This window comes from Rattus rattus, chromosome 1 (genome assembly GCF_011064425.1).
Source record: "Rattus rattus isolate New Zealand chromosome 1, Rrattus_CSIRO_v1, whole genome shotgun sequence".
In the NCBI taxonomy this organism is placed as follows: Eukaryota; Metazoa; Chordata; class Mammalia; order Rodentia; family Muridae; genus Rattus; species Rattus rattus.
The window spans coordinates 60,455,736-60,470,898 of NC_046154.1; the positions used below are offsets into that span (position 1 = coordinate 60,455,736).

The 15,163-nt window shown below is 35.0% G+C and overlaps 1 pseudogene; it reads left to right on the forward strand.

The window, feature by feature from the left end:
• The first annotated feature begins 14,221 nt into the window (after positions 1–14,221).
• LOC116890410 lies at positions 14,222–14,320 on the forward strand (annotated as a pseudogene).
• Positions 14,321–15,163: the final 843 nt, after the last annotated feature.

Consider the following 15,163-nt stretch of genomic DNA (forward strand, 5'->3'; position numbering starts at 1 on the left):
TTTTAATTTTACTTCTCCCTCCAACTTTTTCTATGTTCTTACTATATCTCAAATTTATAATCTGTCTTTAGTTATTATTGTTATTAATTTACATCTACATATCAATATATTTACCTACCTATATTAATTTAATCTATAGATGTGTCATCTAACTATGTATTTATGTATCTATCTATATATCATCTCTCTACATGTTATCTCTCTTATCATTTCAGGTCAAATTGAATTCTCTATAGTTGTGAGTGAAAGTCTCAAAGTGGAAGCTTCCAAGTCAGTTCCAAGTTCAAATCCTCCAATTCTTGATACAGATTTGCAAAAGTCTGCAATTACAAAGTCAATTACCATTGTCCTTAGTTGTCTCCAAGTCTAAAGGTGAGCTCTTGTTTTTAAAGTCATTCTTTGATTCATTTATGAAAAAGTCCTAATTTTAATTTTCTAGGGAATATTTCAAATCTATCTAATAATCAAACTTCTTACCTGTCTTCTTATATTCTATGGTTGAATGAATAACATAGATCTAATATATCATTAGGAGGCACATTCTCCTCCATTTTAATACATATCAAAAATAAGAGAGACAGAGTAGATAAGTTAAATGGTTAGAATGGAAATTTGAAAATTTTGGATTTGTTGGCTATCAATGAAGCATGACATTTGAATCCAAACTTTATCCATACATGAAATAAGGGGGCAAGATGGAGATTACCTTGTTAAAAGATAGGGAAAGGCAATTCCTGAGAAGTTCTAATGATCGGATCAAAGTGGAGCAGAACAGCTGATTTCCTTGTATACTGCCAGGGATGGCAATCGGAATGGATGGTAGTAATAATTTGGGACTTGCAAGATTATAGACTTTGTAACCATGTATCAAAGTGTATGATTATTGGTTCTGTCTTCTCTCTTATAGCTGTTCTGTTTGCATAAAAATTACCAAGTTTATTTGAAGGATTTTGTGTTTATCCAGGTTTTCCATTAGATGGCTTGAATGGCAGAGGCATGCTCTGCTACTTGATAAATCTGAAACAATGAATTTGGGGAGAGTAGAAAAGGACCTGTTGAACTGCAATAGAAAGACGTTGAGGTAAATCAGAACAGGTGGTAGTGATCTGATCTAACTGTTGGAAGTAGTGTGGTTGCAGCTGTTCATGCCTGCGTGGGGAAAAAAGTAGAAATCATTTTGATGAAAGCATTATGAAAGGGAAGTTCAGGATGTAGTAACATACATTTTCTAATTTTTAAATTAATTTGAAACATAAAAATAGTACAAAAATAATTTTGAAATTCGTTTTTATCATGATATAAGGAGTAAAACCTTTTTCTTTATTTACAGTGAAATTTTCTGTTTCTCTGTCTTGGTATATTGTATGGATGTGGGTGTATATGCACATTGGTTAGTATTTTTATTGTTTTGAAGACAAGAGAAAGCTAAAGAAGCTTTCCCCAGCCACCAAGTATTTTTAAAGATTTATATTCTCAAAAAACCCATTCTCGTATAATCGCAATAAAATCATAAGACAGGTCTTTAAACTTTCTATGATGTTATTATCCCATATTTTGGTATTATTTGAAAGTATTAAAATTACTTAATATTGTTTTAGTGGTGATTACCTAATCATATTTCTGACACACACGAGGTGATCACTCAGTGTGTATGTATTTTTTAAATTTATATTTAAGTTTTACTGTATGTGTTTTGGTTTTGTGCCTACATGTATGTCAGTTTACCCCTTGCAAAAAGTGCCCACTGAGGCCAGAATGTCTAAGGTCCTCGAAAACTGGAGTTACAGATGGTGGTTTAACCATGGATGTGCTGGGATGCAAATGCAGTTCTTCTGGAAGAGGGGAATGCACTGTACTTTTCTGTGTAACTGTCCTATCCCTACGTCCCCAGTCTTAGTAACATAATGAAGTAATAAGAAATGTTATTGGCTCAGAATTTCATGTGACCATTTGTGATGATTTTCAGTTTAGAAAATATTATTTTATCTTTCTTTTTATTGATTGTGTGGATAATAAATTAAGAATGGAAAGAAAATATTTTGTAGGGTATGCCTTAGCTTGGGTTTGAAAAATATGTCTTCATACTTTTAATGTTATCATTTCACATCTGGATTATTATTATATCCATTTGTCTAATTACTGATAACACTATTGGCCACTGGATTAAAGAGTAATCTGCCTATTTGTTTTTTACTTTTATTCCTCATGTACTAGTAATGCATACTTTATTATCTAATATTTTAATGTCAATAATTATTTTGCTTACAAGAATTATTAGTATTGTGAGTTTCAAATTGTGATCCTCTTACATTGTCAATCTCTCAATTTGATTGGAAAATAACCCTTTAAATGAAAAGACTTTCTGGTATTCTCTAATATTTCAAATGTCCACAGTATTATGGGTTCATATATTTAAATTGTAATGGAAACTAAATAAAGTTTTCAAAATAGTTTTAATTAATCAAATAATTTCATATTTTACCAGTGGAATCTCATTCAATATATGTTCTTTACAAGTGCGCATCATCTTAGATACTTCAGTCTTTGACAATACAAAGTGTATATTTTATAATGTAATGTTTCAGGCCATTGCACTAGCTCTGTACACACACGGTGTCTTTTGTAAACAAGTCTTGAAAGTGATTGGATTTTGTTATCAAAATAGGAGATAGTAAGTTTACAGATTATTTATGTTTAGGAATTATCTGCCTATCACACCACGACTTCCTTTACAATCTATACAAAGATAAACATTGTCCTCTGGATGTTGGTGGCTTCATTCTATCAAATCTCTGGCTCCATAAAACTACAGAACAAAATGTGCTGCTTGATTCAGCCCTGTAGAAGAATTTTAATACAGCATCATGGCTGCTGTGGCAAGAAATCACATTCAAAGGACTTCTAGGTCTCTCTGATATGGCTGGAATGACATGGTTTTAATCCCTGTGGTTGGAATACAGACACACCCTTAGTACATACCTTTAATCTCAAACAGTTAAGGTAAACTTGGTTTGTCGAAGTAAGTAGCCATGTTTGGAAATTTTAATATCATCCTGAGTGAAGTAACCCAGAGCTTAAAGTATGTAGTCACTCATGAGGGGACATTAGACATAAATTGAAGGATAATCATGCACATCCACAGACACAGAGAAACTGGGTAATAAGGAGGTCCCAAGAGAGGATTCAGGGGGTGGAGGATTCACATTCAGAAAGGGAAATTGTAACTGGAGGAGGCTGGAAAGAGGGAACTAGGTTAAAAAAAAACAAGGTAAGGAGGAGAGAGCAGGAATGGCAATCAGGTGTAATAAGAGGGCTGGCCACAGGGCTTTTAGTATGAATGGAAATCCTCAGAGCCATCTCTAGTGAGTGGCGGGAGGGTGAAAGACATTGAGGGTAGTCTATGGAAAGGACTCTAACTGAAATTCTTACCAGAGAGGCTTATAGAGACTGAAGTGGCCACCTCCAGTAGCCAGGCAGGGCTTCAAGAGGAGAGAGGAGACATCAGTCTATCCACAAAACATTCAACCCCAAATTTGTTTTGGCTACAAGTTGTGCAGAGTAAAGATGAAACAGAGGCTGAGGAAACAACCCACCCATGGGTCCCCCAACTTGAGACTGATCCCATGTGAGAGGGCCAGCATGACACTATTGATGATATTCTGCTATGCTTGTAGACAGGAATCTAGCATAACTGTCCTGAGAGGCTCCATTCAGAAGCTGATGGAGGCAGATGCTGAAAGCCACAGCCAAATATCAAGCATGGCTCAGGGAGTCTTTTGGAACAATGGGGGAGAGAAGTTAGCAAACAGGAAGTGTCAAAGACACACAAGGAGACCTACAGACTCAACTAATCTGGGACAATGGGAACTCATCTAGCCTGGGTCATCTATCAGGGAACATGCATGAGATAGACCTAGACCCCTATACATTGGGCAACTGTGAAATGTTTTCTTCATGTAGGTCCCCTAACCAGTGGAATGGGGGCTGGGTTTCACCGTGTTGCCTGACATTGGATTAACTTCTCCCTACATGGAATTCCTGGTTGGGCCTCAGTGGAAACAGATATAGCTAATCCTCTGGGAGTAAATGCCCCAGGAGGGGTGATACCTAAGGGGATGAGAAGGAGAGGTGGGGTTAGAGAGGGATTTGTAAGGGTAGGAGGAGAGGAAGGAGAAGGAGGGAGGCTTTGACGGGGATGTGTAGTGAGTAAAGTAAATAAATAAATAAGTTTAAAAAAGAGAAAGTGATGTCTAATTGACGGACAAAGTAATGAAGCAGAGAAATATTTTACAGAATGAGTTAGAGAGAGAATACATACACATAACTCTCACAAGAGTGCCACAGGATGGAAAGGCAGGGAGAGAGAACAGGGCTAGTCAAAAGATGGGTGGGTGGGGTGGTGGTGGTGGTGGTGGTAATGGTGGTGGTGGTGGTGTGTGTGTGTGTGTGTGTGTGTGTGTGTGTGTGTGTGTGTGTGTGTGTGTATGGCATGTGTGTGTAGGGATGTTTTACAGACACGGGTTGCAAGCTAGTCACAGGTGAAGACAAGAGGAACCAGAGAATGAGAAGGATCAAGAAGATTAGAAAATGTTGCCCAAGTTAGTATGAGTGCAGGCAGAGCAATTTAGGTTCAAGCCCAGAGAAGCTGAATTGAATCAATCAGCATGGAAACCAATTTGGCCAGAACAGGTGAGTTGAACCAGCCAGCCAGAGCTGTCTTCAGACACCTGCCCTGGTCAGATTTTCCAGCTATTTAACATTCTCTCTGCTGCTTCTTGATGCTTTGCACAGGCAACTTTTGAAAAGATACTATTCCTAAGGTGGTCATGAAACATTTGCATTTTATTTATGAGGAAAAATTAATGATGATTAATATTTCTAATTAAATTTACAAAACCATTATTTTGTAAGTATAATAAATAATAATTGATATGCAAAAAAGTAGTAAAATTTATTCACTTAGAAAGTAATTTCTATTTTATTAATAAAAATTTGATTCTTGAGAATAATGCTTTCCTGAACATCTCATTGAAATTTTAATTATTTATAACTGTTCTCATCCAATCGAACTTTTGATATCTTATCATACTATTTTCAAATTTGTAAGCTCGTGAAATCATTTCCACATTCTCAAAGTTAAACAAATGCTTTTAGAATTTCTTATCTGTGATAATTTAGAAAATGCATTTATTTGGACAATAATATTTTCTTTGATAAAAGAAAACACTTCATGTTAAAAATTAAATAGAAGATCAAAAATTACATTTATTATCTTTGACTAAAGTTATAATTGTCATTTCAACTTTGACAAAAGCAAAGTTAATTTAAAGATAATGAAACTCAAGACTTTTCCATTCTTTTATTCTTTACATTTTCTGCTTTTCCTTTTTCAAAAATTACAAACCATAGCCTATGAGATCGTGTGACCAGAATTTAGGTAGATTTTATCCCCTCAGTTAATAATCTCTGTGGGAAACGAATGGATACAGAAATTGTGGTACATTTACACAATGGGGTACCCCTCAGCTATTGAGCAAAGACTCAGGTGCCAGCAGATGCTGGCAAGGGTACGGAGAAATAGAAAATCTCTTCCATTGTTAGTGTGATTGTAAGCTGGTAGTTCCTCAGAAAATTGGACACAGTACCATACTACCTGAGGACCCTGCTATACTACTCCTGGGTATATACACAAAAGAAGCTCCAACACATAACAAGGCCACATGCTCCACTATGTTCCTAGCAGTCTTATTTATAATAGCCAGTAGCTGGAAACAACCCAGGTAGCCTTCAATGGAGGAACAGATACAGAAAATGTGGTACGTTTACACAATGGAGTACTACTCTGATATTAAAAACAATGACTTCATAAAAGTCTTAGGCAAATGGATGGAACTAGAAAATATCATCCTGAGTGAGGTAACCCAGTCACAAAAACACACACATGGTATGCACTCAATGATAAGTGGATACTAGCCCAAAAGTTCGGAATACCCAAGACACAATTCACAGACCACATGAAGTTCAAGAAGTAGCAAGACCAAAGTGTGGACACTCCAGTCCTTCTTAGAAGGCGGATCAAAATACTCACGGGAGGAGATACCAGGACAAAAAGTGGAGCAGAGACTGAAGGAAAGACCTTCCAGAGGCTTTCCCACCTGGGAATCCATTTCACATGCAGCCCTCAAGCCCAGTCACTATTGCTGATTCCAAGATGTCTTTCCTGACTGGAGCCTGACATGAATGTCTCCTGAGAGGCTGTGCCAGAGTCTTACTAATATGGATGAGGATGCTTGCAGTTAACCCTCGGACTGAGCATGGGGACCCCAATGGTGGAGTCAGTGAAAAGACTGAAGGAGCTGAAGGGGTTTGTAACCCCATAGGAAGAGCAACAATATCAACCATTCAGACCCCCCAGAGCTCCCAGGTTCTAATCCACCAACTAAAGAGTACACATGGAGGGACCCATGGCTTCACTGCATATGTAGCAGAGGATGGCATTGTCTGGCATCAGTAGACAGAGAAGCCCTTGGTTCTGTGAAGGCTTGCTGCCCTAGAGTAGCAAAATGCCATAGTGTTGAGGTGGAAGTGGGTGTTTGGGAAGAGCATCCTTATAGAGGCAGGGGGAGGGGGATGTGAGATGGGGGAACGAGGAAAGGGTATAATATTTGACATGTAAATACATAAAATATCCAATAAAAAATCCACAATGAAAACAAAGAAACAAAAACAATCTCTGTGGGAAAGATCTGACAGAATTAAGGGAGGGGAAATCATGGTCACAATATAATGTATGAAAAATAGAATACTTCTTTCATATGCATATATCAAAGAATCAAGCAATAATTCTTGTTATGTAAAGTAAATTGCTATGAAATCTGGCTGATACTTGAAAGGGAGTTGTGTTATGATGAAATTCTGTAGATTAAACTATGTATATTAATACACAGGTACGTACATTCATAATTATATACAGGATGTTATGTAAACATGAAATGTTTAATTATATGTTTGCATGTTTACACACATACATTGATGATAATGATTAATGTGAATCATTACAAATGTCTCTGTTGAGTCTTAAACATCCTCCCTGGTTATTTTAACATAGAACTTTCTCTTAGTTTTGAAAAGCACTTTGGCGCCTGTAAGAGGTTAATCTTTTATGGACAGTATTAATAAACATATTGAATCTTCAATTGAAAATGTTTAGGAATAACCAGAAGATGAAGAATGTGCAAGATTGGTCACATGATGAAAATGGTCTATTTTCTCTCTCCCTAATGACTCCATTAATCAGTTGTTCCTATAACATTTTTGTCTACCCAGTGAAAATAAAGTTCAGCTTTTGTTTTTGAAAAATGTTGCTCTTCTCTACTGACATTTCACCCTTGAGGAAAATTACACCACACTGAACATATGCTACAAAAATAGATCATCCCTGTTAATTCTGCATGAATGTGTTATTTGCAGTATCGAGGCTTAAAGTCATAATGAGATATTGCAAGCACCTAGATAACCAATAAAATAACAGAATTGCAACTACATTGCTTTAAAATATAAACCACCAAAATTGTTTTTATGATTAAATGATGCATCAAAGTTTCCTTCTAGAGTTTAGTAATCTTATAAAATATACTGAATTAACTTTTCCTATAGCCTTGTATATAAATTTGGCCCAAGTTTGAAGTTTGGCAAATATTTCTTGTACTGAAAAATTGAAGCTATAAAGCCTATGCAGAGGTGTATGGCAAGTTCGACTCCTCGTAGTGAACCTACAGTATGCTTCTCACCTTATGATAATGTCCACACATCACAATGATTCTACAGTATTCTTTTAAATATTTGTTAAAGCCCATACACAATATTAGTGAAATCTGAGACATGGGACAGAAGCTGTACTGATCCAAGATAGCACTTAAAACTCAAAGAAACTATTAACACATCTTCTGGCCCAGAATGACAAACAGTATTAAATTCGAAACTGACAGGTCAACACTTCCATGACATAATACTTCCATTGGGAGGCTATCTGATTTTTCTTAAATAAAAACAAGAAAGTCAACAAAGTAAATGCAAATATGCACAAATAAAGTCAACATGAAAAATTAAGATAAAACATTTTCCTTAAAAATTGCTAATACTATAGCGCTGATTCCAACTGGTAATTTGAGAGAATGTTCACATATAATTTAAAATAATAATTATAACCATTCTATTTTTAAACTAAGCAGATAAGGCATGATACCACTGCAAGAGAATAACAAAGATCTGAATGAAATAAGGAAGTAAACAGAACAAGGACATAAAATGCAGAGAGATAGAGATAGAGAGAGAGAGAGAGAGAGAGAGAGAGAGAGAGAGAGAGAGAGAGAGAAAGAGAGAGAGAGAGAATTAAAAAACAAACTGAAATGATGGAACCGAAATGCCCCATAAACAAAATTGAAAGATGAGTTGAGAGCCTCCCCTGATCTGATAAACATGTGTGTTCACTTCCTGGATCTTCTGAACAGAACCATCAGATCAGCATACATTTCTATAGTAACATTTGGATGACTTTGGTTGTATTACTGAGAATGGAATACCTGGATCATGCAGTCGATTTGTATTTAACCTTTTGAACATTGTCCACACTAATTTCTACAGAACCTACATATTTGTCCTCCTACCAGCCTTGAATAAGCGTTTACCTTCCACTATATCTTTATCAGCAACTATTGTTTTGGTTTTAATTTTAGCTATTTTGACTGTGGCAATACGAAGTCGCAAATAATTTTAATGTGTAAATCTATAAGAGCTAAGAGTATGCGATATTTTAAAATATTTCTAAGCCACTTGTGTTTTGTATTTTAATACCTTTATTTAGTTTCCTTTAGGTACTATGTGCTGAACATTTGGTTAAATTCTGATGCCCTGATGTTTTCTAGGTGATTTATTAAGTATTATTTAATAAATTTAGTTAAATATCTCTGTTAATATTTCTAGGATTATTTTAAATTGTTCAGTATTGTCTCTCTTATGCCTTATTCTTTTGTGTATTATTACATGCCATGTTTTCCCCACTATTATTTATGAATTCAATATTTGTAAAATTTTCAAAATTTGTATATTATACTGTAACTACAGTATAATATATACTCCCAGTGTTTGTACTTCTATTTTCGCATATGTCATTGAAGACTTATTGTAAAGTGGTTATCGGAAAGAAGACAATAAGTACAACACAACAGAGGTTCATGTGAGCCCACAAAGAAGTCTTTCTGGATGTTGAGAGTGTTGTGCAAGCTAAAATTTTTCTTTGATGAATAGTTTTCAGATGCCTATAGGTTATGTTTTGATAATGATAAATATTTTGAAAGTCTTTAATCTCCCTTTTCCCCTTCATCTTTTAATAACTGATACATTGTGGTCTGTTCTAGAGTTCCTTTTTCTTTAAATCTACTTTCCCAGTATTAATAAGACTTAGCTGGAATTCTGTATAAATTTTATTGCCTGCTTGAAGTTATACGCAGGCTTTCATTTTCCAACAAGAGTAGCTCTTTGTTTTGAATTTCATTTGTGTGTGTGTGTGTGTTGAAATAAACTAAATTATCTCGTCTCTTAGATTAGCTTTTAATCTTTACAATGAAAACACTATTTGGTATTGTTCTTTTGATAATACTCTTTCAATTTTAATGAAATAACTTTTGTTTGTGATGAATTATTTATTGATAGAGTCACTGTGAGTTTGATTTTTAATACTGAACTAAGCTAATAATTTAGTTTATAAAACACTATGCAGTCTTTGTCTTTTTCCCACAATGAAATAATATCACTTCTATAATCATTACTTTTCTATTGCTATGATAAAATACAATGACCATAGCTACTTATAGAAAGAAGGATTTGTCTGGGAGTCTCTGTTCCAAAGGGATAAGATCACCGTCATTGCAGGGGACATGGCTACACCCACCATACACTGTGGCAGGAATTTCTCACATTCTGAAAGTCAAACAGAAAACAATGAGCAATGTTCGGGTGCAGGAAGGATTTGGAAACCTCAAAACTCACCCCAATGATACTTCGTTCAACATGGCCATAAAACCTAAGCTTTACAAAACACTGAGACCAACCAGGGACCAATCATTCAGTTGCCAATGGATACAAACGCTATCACATTCAAATCATCACAGCACCCTGATGATTTCTGATATAAACATAGCTAAATGTACCTTACTTTTTTTATAAAAAATTTATTTTTAAAATAGAAATATTAGTGATATGAGGTTGCTATTTCATATGAAAACGTGAATATTACTGACTTGTCAAAATTAAACATAGTTACCTAGTTTGAACTTAAATTTTGATTTAGAGACTGAAACTCATTCTGCAAACAATATCTTCTGAAACAAGTAATTTGTTTTATTTTTACTTTAAAAAATCACAAATATAAGAAAAATGGTTATCCACTACCTTGGTGAGTTTTCAACTAACAATCTTTATAGCCACTGAAGTGGTTATACAGTGATTATATTACAACTAAAGAGTATTCGTTTACCTGCTGATGACATGAACATCATATTTGTTACCACATCTTCCAGTTGTATGACAGCCAAGCCTATTATAATTTGTAGAAATAGTTTTCAGGAGTTATCAGTTCTGATAGTCATCTAATTCACTTAGAATATTGATTTTGATACGAGATACCCTCTCTTTATTCTTGCCACATGATTCAACTTTTCTGATGTGCAGGCTTTCCTTTTTTGTGTGTGCCTGTAGTCCTGTTATGCACTCCAACTACTCAAGGCGCCATCAGGCTTGCTCTATAGAGAGCTGTGATGTGAAGGGATCAGATCCTTTCTCTAGTTTGACCCAGGGATGTTTGACAGTTTCTTTGTCTCTGAGCCTTTTGTTGCTTATGTGAGCCTTCATAATCTAAGTTCCACTTGGAGCCACAGACTTCCTAGGTAGCTTTGATAGCATTTCAAGGATAGAGGGATTCTCTGGTTTCTCAGTACCCATGATCATGTTAGATGCTCCCAGAATATATAGGAAGTATAACAGTACAGCTGGCTAAATATCATAATTTATTGGTTCTACCTTTGTGTGTTTTCTTTATTGTGCTTATTGTTAGAAGAATAACTTTTTAGAAAAAAAAGGTGAAAACCACATATTTTTAAACAAGTGTCTGATTTTCAGTATCCACTCAGTGCTTGACAAATCTTAAAAAAAGATTCCGATTCTGGTATGTTTCCTTTCAATATTGCATTCATGATATTTTGATACTCTACCAAGAATGGAGGCATGGTACCATCCCAGACTGATTATGTGGCCTTTCAGAACTCAGTGACTTTGCATCTGCATATGGAGGACACTTTAAAATAGACATTTTATGTGAAAGTGAAGGAAGGCCACTCTCAGTGTGGCAGGTAAGATGCTGTGAAAACAGAGTGACAAGTCAGGTGCACTTGCCAAGAGTAAACTGCCAACCAGCTGTCAACTGCCAATGTGAGTTACAGTCTCATTGTAAATGTTCAAACATTTCAAAATTCACTAAGACATCAGGATATGCTGTTTCAACGGATGTTACTCCTACACCTTTGGTGCTGTCCAAAAATAAATCAAGACATTCTTTATCTGCATAATATTGCTTAAAATGTATGCATGAAAAAGTGACAAAGAGGCAGTAAGAAGAGAGACAGACAGACACAGAGAGAAACAGAGATAGACAGACACACCAAAAATAAGATTGGCTTGTGTTATATAAAAATAGACATTTATATTTTGCTTAATAGTTTTATGCACTTTTCCAAAATTAAATTCTCACATTTATTCACCTTTTATGCTGTGTACTATTTAATCACCAACATCATGAGCTTAATCAATTAATTTAAATTGATTCTAAATTTTATAATTGAGGATGAGAACTGATTCTCAAAATGTATTTTCAATGATGAAAATAATAATCCCTTATATCTCTAAATATTTGCTATTTCTTTTCTGCTTTCACATTCTTCATATTATTTTAATTCTTTTAAATTTTTATTGCTATAGCCTGGGAAACACTTACTTGAAACATTTATTCACAGTAGTAGAGTAAGCAAACTGGAGAAGTACTCTTGACAGATGACCAAATGTTCCTGTTTCTCTGTTTAAAAAAATATATATATTTAAATATATATATATATAAATAGATTAATTTAGAAAACACCCTATTGACTTTGTTTTTTAGATGTTTAAAATTATTATTATGAACTATTAATTATTAGTAATTGATTCACCTCCCAAATGTTGCCCTTCATTCCCCCTCTCAGATTTCTCTCTCCCCTTTATTTCTAAGAGGGTGTCCTCCAGTCATCCTGCTTCCCTGGTCAATCAAGTCTCTACAGGATTAGGCACATCTGCTCCCACTGAGGTCAGACAAGGCGGTCCTCTGCTACATATGTGCCAGAAGCCTTGTATATGCTTGACCATCCTGTATATGCTTTTGGTTGGTGATTTAGTCCTGGGAGTTCCCAGGGTTTTCTGTTACAACTAACACTGTTGATCTTCCTACGGAGTCCTCATCTTCTTCAGTTCCTTCAAATCTTCCCTTACTGTTCCGTAGGGTTTCCTGACCTATGTTCAATATATGGCTGTAAGTATCTGCATCTTTCTCAGTCAGTTGCTGATATAGTCTCTCAGAGGACATCCATGTTAGGCTCCTGTCTGCAAGGACAACATAACATCAGTAATGGTGTCAGGGGCTTTCACCAAGCATCTGGTAAATAAAGTTGTTCATAAGTAGAAGATATTCCTGCCATTGCAGAAATGATGAGCAGAAATAAAATTGTTGTAGCTGTTATGTAAGGGTTGTGGTACAGTGGTTCTTTTGCAGTTCTGATACAAAAACATTATGGCATTTAATAATTAGAAGCTTTGAAATCATTCCTCAAGTTCAAGTTTCAATATTTCTCACACTATGTCATTTAATGAAATAAAGAATATACTGTTATTGTTCAATATTTAGATTTGCTATAGTATTTTGAATTCCATCAGTATTATAACTTCTCCAAGGAAAAATGGCATAACGACAATGTAAAATGAAATATAAGTTTAGAGTAAAAGATAATTTAACCAAGTATAAGAAAAATTAAATAATATGTTGTGATTCATCTTTATATCATTTTTGGGTATTAAACTCTATCTGTATTGATGTTTCCTAAATGAGTCATTCAGCTTATCAGTTACAAAAAAATGAAACTCTCCCTATTGTATTTGCAACTATTTAATGTGTTCACAATGTCAGAGCTTTATGAAGAATAATGTCTTTCTACCCATGTCACGCAAGAGAGCTAAACTCCTTTACTTTCTTCTTCTAGAGTATTTATTTTAAATGAAAATTAACTACATAGTTATGTTCAAACTTCATGTCCCTTGTAAGACATTTGACAATAGACACAATGCATATTGATTCTTGATGTATATAAATTACCTCAGTGTCATTTGGAGATATTCAATGGGTACTTGGTTACCAAGTAAAGACATTTTTTTATTGTCTATATTAATAATGTTGGTTTTAAAGAAAAGTATCATCTCACTATTTCTGACTTTTGCTATGAGTTTCCTAATACCCTTAGCACTTCTATTAGCAGAAAACTTATAAAATATATGATAGGAATAGTTCATTAAACTAAACAACCTTTTAATAAATATTTTCATGTAAAGGAAAAAATTTAACCTTTTCCTAGGCAACTGATTTGCAAATTTCTGCTGAAAAATGTCTCTTCTATATGTTGTCCATTTCTTTTTCTCTATTAATAATGTTATGCTGGGATTGAAAGTGCAGGGTTGTGATCCAAACACTGGGAGTATGAGATAGAAGGGTGTCAATTTTAAGTCAAAATAGACTATGTAATGAGTGCCAAGCCTCCTAGGCTTCATAAGGACACCTTTTCAAAAAAAACAAAACAAAACAAAAAAAAAGAACAACAACAACAAACATTAGACCACTTTCCAGTTATGCCCTCACAACCGTAAGTCATTTAGTTAAACAAATTGCTTCTTCGTCTTTAAAAAGTGGTTTAAAATAACTCAGGATGGCTAGGTAATGGTGGTGCTAGAGCTAGAATAGGCTGAAGAGTGGAGGAAAACCTGGTTAGAAGTTGGAGAAGCGGGTGAGAAATATGATTGAGATACATTGAATGCACACATGAAGTTCCCAAATAATTACAAAAATTAAAAAATATATCTTCATTATCTGTGCCTGCTTTGTCAGCAATTGTAAAATTTAAATAATACAGAGAAGATTAGCCTGATCCCATAAAATGATAACCTGAGACTTCATGAAGCATTTTGTATTTTCAGTCACCCTATAAATATGCATATATAGTTTGGTGAATATCCCTCGTTTGTGCTGACAGTACTTCCTCTCAGTGTCTAGATCATCTAACGAGGAAATTCAATACGAACTGTGGGGATTGAGCTTTTGAATTGTTAATCAGGATTGGACAAGAATTCACCATCACACTGCACTCTCTTTCTACTGCCTTTGCTTATCCCCCAGGGGTGGAATGTGAGTCTCATTGCTGGAAACACAATCCAATCAAACACTTGGCTCAGAAGCCACTGAGCTAGAAATGACCTGGAAGACTTCTCCCTAAAGAGCCACTTTCTTTAAGGTACCATGAAAACTTCCAAAGGCAGAATGAAACCAAGAATCCTACCTGCTGTGGTGCCTCTGAACCACAACAATTACCTTCATGGCACAATCACATTAACGGTTTTGTCCCATACTATTGAGATAACCAGAAACTTCATTAAGTTTCATTAAACAAAAGAGAAATCATGTCTGATAGTTGTGGGGTAGTGAAGTCATTGATCTTGGAGTAGAACCCACAAATACTACTTTATTAAACTAAAGAGAAGTTTCCTATTTAGGATTTCATACTAAATATAGAAGTTAGTATTAAATCCTAAATAGGAAACTTCTCTTTCCCATAGCACACAATCAGTGCAAAATACTGCATCCAATAAAAATGCATAATTATGAAGCTCAGTCCCATAACTCCATATCCCAGATTCAGAGAGCATTACAGAAAATCTGAAAGAGCTGGGAGACTAGGCAGTATTAAGTGAAACTGTTTTCTAGGAATGATAGACGACAAACAAAGTCTCACCAGTATGACTGCTTAAGTATGGGCTGAAC